This window comes from Silene latifolia, chromosome 5 (genome assembly GCF_048544455.1).
Source record: "Silene latifolia isolate original U9 population chromosome 5, ASM4854445v1, whole genome shotgun sequence".
Lineage (NCBI taxonomy): Eukaryota > Viridiplantae > Streptophyta > Magnoliopsida > Caryophyllales > Caryophyllaceae > Silene > Silene latifolia.
The window spans coordinates 76,522,641-76,529,578 of record NC_133530.1 but is presented as its reverse complement, the minus strand read 5'-3'; positions in this window follow the sequence as shown (position 1 = coordinate 76,529,578).

Genomic DNA, 6,938 nt, shown 5'->3' with positions numbered 1-6,938 from the left:
TGACAAAAATTCGTTACAAAATTTAATTCTAGATTCATCATCTATTGAAATTGTTTAACCGTGTCCAAAACTAGATATTCGGGCTTAAACACCATGACCAACTTCAAGAATCAAGAGTCAAGAGTTGGTCAAATGCCTGCTTGATGAATTGAATCAGATCTCAAATTACCATGACAAATAGTCATGAGGCCCATGAATCATGACCAACCAATTCATTTACAGAGGTAATACTATTTCGACTAAAATATTCCACAACAACTTTACACCATACAAAGTATTCATACATGTTATTATTGGTTTATCCCCATCTTATTACAGTCAATTCTTTATGTTTTTTTTCTCCACAAAATCTAACGAGTGAAATTAAACGATAGAGTTTCATATAAAATCAATTTTTTTTTTTTTTGGTGACGAGGGGTTGAATCTCCCCGGGCACATGCAATACCCTGCAAACCACGTGTGCCATGTAAGACATCCTTTTTAGGATGACAGGTAACCGCAGCACTCCCGTGTAGGGAGTCGAACCATTTTACGTGTAAAATTAATAAATAATTTATTACAAGTAGTTACCTTAGGGATATATTTAAGTCAATTAACTTGTAATTTTACACTAATATTTGTGCATGCAGGTGAAACAAACATGCACATAGTCATCAAAAATCATTCACTTTTTGTATTCTACCTTGTAACTTGTAAGGATTAGTTGCACGTAGATCAGTAGATGTGGTAAGGATCTTTGGGTAATGTAACAAAGTAAAAACATGTCAAATAACGGGAATATAATTAATAATTGACTGAGACACTAAAAAATAAAAATAGTAAAGAATAACCCTGAGGCACTATTAAAATATGCTATTGAACTCATGAAATCTAACGCAACTTAGTTGATCTCGCAATATGTACACCTACCCGAACATACGTATCCAATACACCTCAAAAATCGAATTGAACTAATCCAACGCGACTCAATCCAACCAGATAAATCCGTTTATCATATCTAGAAAAGTCCTTAAAAAGCCGATTTACTTACTCTAATAAGCAGTTTAGCACAACTAACTCATCTCAAACTCATCCAACTTATTGATCAATCCACGTATTAATTAACTACACATAATTGAGTAAATGCATACGTGCTCATTCCCAAGACGCTTAACGTCGCTTTAATGATCGCAAAAAAAAAAGATGGATCTAATTTAAGGACTACACTACGGGTGTCTACCTATGTGACTATGTCATGCATGGATTTTGCAACGTGGCAAGATTTGGGTGGGCCACAGTACCCAAGACAGCTCATTAAATGCTCAATCATACGGCCCAAATCATTTGGAGTTTGGTTCAAATGGGACCCGCACCCATATTGTCCCCTAGTCTCGTTGTCATTGGTTCATATCCTAACCCTTCTTAAGGGCACATATCTACATAATCTTCATGTGGGTCCCACACCATGTTGCTTTTTAGCTCCCCCTAAAACAAGCAAAGGCACCCCCAATTAGATCTTAATCTTAATATTTTATTGTATTTTATTGTGTGGTTTTTGGGTCCTCTATATATATGTGACCCCTTGTGTGTCACATTTTATTCAATTCAAATAAAATCAATACATCAATTCACATACATTTATACATACATAAGTCATAAACAATGAGGGCACAAACATTTGTTAGAAACATCTCTTCAAAATTGTCCATGACAAGGAGGTTTACGTCTCCGGTCGTGGCACCGTTACCAGAGCAAAGTCGCTTTTCTGAGGAGGTCACGGCGAGGCTTGATGGTCTTAGGCCATTGGACCAGGATTGTGGTATAAGTTCAGGTTGGCTCGTTGATATTCTTGATGCTACGATTAGTTCTCAAATCGTAGCACAAGAGTCTTTGAGTGTCACTGTTGGTTCGGTTATTTTGTCTACCACTGGTAGGGAAATAATCGAGGATTATTTAGAAGATAACGTTGAATTACTCGATGCGTGTAACGGGTTGGTGGAAAAGATGAGTATGATTCAAAAGTACATAGATTTTGTAAGGACAACTATTAATGTACCAACTTTGGTACGTACACAAGAAATAGTTAAAGAATGTAGTAACATAGAAGTAGAATGTGCTAAATTAGATAAATGTAGCCCTAAATTAAACAAGTTGATGAGCCAAAAGGCAATCAAAGTGAGTGATAATGACATGCAAGAACAAGAATTGCATGAAGTATTAAGTGGCTCAAAAGAAATAGCATCTATGGGATGTCATCTTCTTCAAAGAGCATTGTCCTTCAAATCTAGGCAAGGTTCCATGAAAATGAAGTCCAAGTTACCTACAACTTGGTCAAGTTCATTGAATGAGTTGCAGATTACAATGAATGAAAACGCGGAAAGGCGAAAAAAGTCCGCTCCTTGGATGATGAAGGAATTGGAAGTTATGGTCATGAACGCGAAGATGTTACATGATCAAGTGAAGTCGGAAATGGGAAATGTTGATATTGTTTCATTGAGAAGAAGTTGTGAAGCATTAGAAGGTGGTATTAGACCTTTGGAAGAAAGAGTTGGAGAATTGTATAAACATTTGATTTCCATAAGAATGACATTATTGGGCATTTTGTCCCAAAATTAATTTATTGTGTAAAAAATTTTTACTTATGAAATTATATGAATATATGATCAAAATTTTTGCCATGGTCCATCATATTCTGACATGAAAATCTTTAATTGATAAATGACTATTTATTGATACTAAGATCATAGCAACATATGCGTTTCCCATTTGCAAAGCGTAAAAATGAGAAAAAAAAACACGTACATTCATATCGAATTCGGAGCAATTGGGTAAAGGTAAAAATAAATAAATAAATAAAAAGGACAATCTCATATACTAATTTTTTTTTTTTTTTTTTTATTTTTGGGTTTTTGACAACAATGAAATATTTTACATATTAAGCAAACATTAGTACAACATTATACGATGGAGTACAACATAGTAATAGTGACACTAGATGAGTCGGAACGTTAATTCGAAATGATGACATGCTTCTCCTTTTCCTCATACTTGGGGTTGTCGATGAGAAACTACGACATGCTAACTTCTGTTGATGACGAATTGACGACTAGAAATCGGAATGTAAAAGGCGTCTGTGCAGGGGCGGATCCAGGAATCGAATCCACCTAGGGCTAAATTTTAAAATTTTATAAATCGATAAGAGTTTTTTTTTTCCCGAAATGTAAAATATAAAGTAAAATATAACATATGATCAGCCGATAGTTTCTAAAAGTATTAATGGGTTAAAATTTAACGTGTCACTTTCGTAATCTTTTAGCGAAAAAAAACTACTGTTCACAAACTATTATTTTGTAATGATATTATACTATTTATATTGATGAAGCTAATTTATAATAGCTCTAACTATTTTAACGAAAAATTATTTAAATTGAACCTCTAAAAAAATTTAGCAAAATAAATTTAAATTGTTGTACTCATACAAGGGAAGTTATGAAAAATATTAACACATTATTGTAATGAAGTACATACCTTTCTCATATATATTTAACTCATCTATCATAAAATAATTGATGAGAAGGGAAAAAATCATGAAGATAAGAAGACTTTTACCTATACAAAATGTAAGAAAAAATAAAAAAAAATTAACATACAAACATGAAGGTGACAGGGGAGAAACAAAATAGAAAAAGGCAAAATAAAAGTAAAGAAAATCTTCACTTTTAACAATTAACATCAAAAATTTAGTTCACTATGGGATTCGAACGCGGGTTGTTTGTATAAAAACTAAACATCAGACCACCAAAACACATGCATAACACTGATTCTCTTATTACTTGATATAGTATATATTGTTTCCCTAAAAACTACTCGGGCTTTAGCCCGAGTAGCCTAGCCCTATATCCGCCCCTGCGTCTGTGACACAAGAGGCATAATTTGAGCATTCAACTCCAATGATTTGATTGTCCATTGGGAGTCTTTTTCTTTCGGCACCAATTCACATAATGGTTACTGGAGACTGGAGGAGAGTAGTCTGTTTGTCCGTCGATAAATGTTGTAAAGCACCGTAAAGAAAGGCCCAGCCCAATGGGGGATCGGAGGAGGCCTACAAGCCCACAATACTAATTTGATTTTGCGACCAATAATGTTCCCTATAAAAACTATCCAAACTGTTGTGTAAGTCTGTAAGATCAATTTATATATAGGACTAGACAAATAACAAAAAGTTCAAATAAATTGGTTAATAATTTGTAAGAAAAAATATTTTATTTTGACAATATAAAATTTTATATTGATATCATGCATATTTAAATATGTTAGTATTCATCATATAATATTAAGTTGTTAAAAATCGTATTGCGAAAATAAACACTCCAACATAAAATTAGAATCTTATCTATATAAATACAAAAACATTTCTCGTAATTTTGTGAAGCTACGTTACCAAATTCAATTTTTATTTTTATTTTCCAAATAGCAATCGTGGGCCCCATCCATTACTTTACATCTGAATTAATTTTTTTTGTGTATGCTTTTTTTTTTTATTGCTTATCTCAGTTTTTATAAATAAAATATTGTACGTAAATAATACGATTCTGAAATTATGCAAAAAATAATATGTAGTAAGAAGTTTAATCACAATAATTGGCAAAAGTAAATATAATTACAATAAATTAGTAAATTATATTACAACAATTGCTAAAAAACACATTTTTTTAATTAAATATGAAATACAAATACAACTATCAATTTACTAATAAATAAAATTATTAAAGATAAACAATTCAGTTTAACAAAAATATATAAAAATTGGACGTATCACTAATTATTTAATTCCAAAAATAGGGGCAAGCAATTTTTGCACGGGTTTAAAACTACTATCATTATATTATAAAATAAATAGAGTATAAAGTATTCATGTGTATTATCAATATTTTTTTTCATATTAAATACTATATCGATGTTCCTAAAAACATACCTGTGCAATTTTGCACGGGTTAAAACTAGTATAAATTAAATTAAATGTTATCTTTGAGCTATTCTTCTTTTGGGCCAGTTCTATGCCATATGGTGGCCCTATACGAGAGGAGTTGTAGAAATTATGAATAACTTCGTTGTAAGCCGATAACAAAATAGTGAACAATTCTTTTTTTCGTAAAAACGTATTATATAATAATTGTGCGAAATCTACATAATATAAAAGCCGAGTTTTTTTAAACTTTCTGATTGGCCGAGAGATTTTAAGAAAACATGGATTTGTTTTGTTAGTGGTGGGCCCCATTTTAAAAAACAAATTAATTAATTCCAATTCTTTTCTTTTGTACATTTAGTTTTACAAATTTATATGTTTATTCACTAAGTTTTATAAAACACTATACCAAGGTTGCATTATTATATTAATAAAATTGTTATTTCAAATCTACTTTATGCGCCATCGCACTTAAAACTTTAAGAAATTACTTTACAATACCCATCAAAAAATATATTTTTAATTTTGTACAAATTTAAGTCAACAAATAAAATTAACTTGCAAAAGGAAAATTGATTTTTGAATAGAAATAATATAATGTGATTTCAGATTATGTGTAATATATATTTTACAATTTTTTAAGTAATTTTACGTTTCAAACTTTTCAGAGTAATGTATATTTTATACTAGCTTAGTGTATTTATGAACGTGATGTTTACTCTTTTCACGTTTCTTAGTAAAATTCATTATTAAGAATAACCGTGCTTTTTTTTGTACAGGATTAAAACTAGTAGATTAATTAAATACAAATAACCAGTCTTTAAATGAAAAGTTAGTATTACAATTCTCCGTATCTGTTTTACAAACGTCTTGTGTAAAACTACTTAACATAAGGCCGATAGCGAATTTATGGTTATGAAATGAATATATGAATAAATCAACTACTAACCATATCATTTAGGATAATAAAGCAAAGTTTAGTATAAATGTTCAATTCATAGACTATACAGCTATTATACATTCAAGGTTATGTAAGTCTTTCTCAATTAATTTTGTTAAAACTTAAAACAAAACTAACGTAATCCAATTCATCCCCTTCTCTCTCTAACTGTTTCCATATCTCTCTTTATCTTCCTCCACTATGCAGTTAATTAATCATCTTCTCCCCTTAAATTATTCTATCAACTATTATATCTGTCCTTCTTTGGTCAATTTTTATCATCAATAGTGGATAAAGCTTCGATGGTGGATAAAACATCAAATGTATCATCATCAATGGAATATGAACTTTAAAGGAGTATGAAACTTCAATTGAAAATGGAACATTTAATTCAGAACCAATGGCTTTGGAAAGACAATTAGAAATTACATCTCCTATATTCTTGAAAGTTTATGCTCGTATTCTTTTCATGGTAGCTCTTATTCTTTTCATAGTAGCTCATATTCTTTTCGTAATAACTTGTATTCTTCATTTGTGTACAATTTACGAGTTCATAGACATTAAAGCTGAACAATCGGATCGGAATTGATTGGACTTAAACGAGTATGGAAGTCTTCCACATTAGGGAACAATGGAGGTTTGTCATTTAAGAGAGGTTAGAGGGAGGGTTTCGTAATTATCGTTTGGTTACACTGAGATATCGAGAGGCATAGTGTTTTGTTTAACAAATATTGAATTGGTTTCAGTTAGATATGTTATAGATGACCATTTATATAATGTTAATATACAACTGGATTTAGGATCTTGTTTGTGATATAAGAGTAACAAATTTAACTTTTTTATAAGGATAACACTTACACGAGACCATGAAAAAGATAGTTACTGTTTAACCGAAATTGCTATAGAAATAATAAATTAATTCATTTTTATTCCTAAAGAAATAAACTGCTCTAGATCCTTACTCAGGAAACAAAAAAGGAAAATGAGATAGTGACACCCGGTGTTACCGAGTTTGAGTAACACCGATGGCATTTTTGTAATATTTTCTTTAAT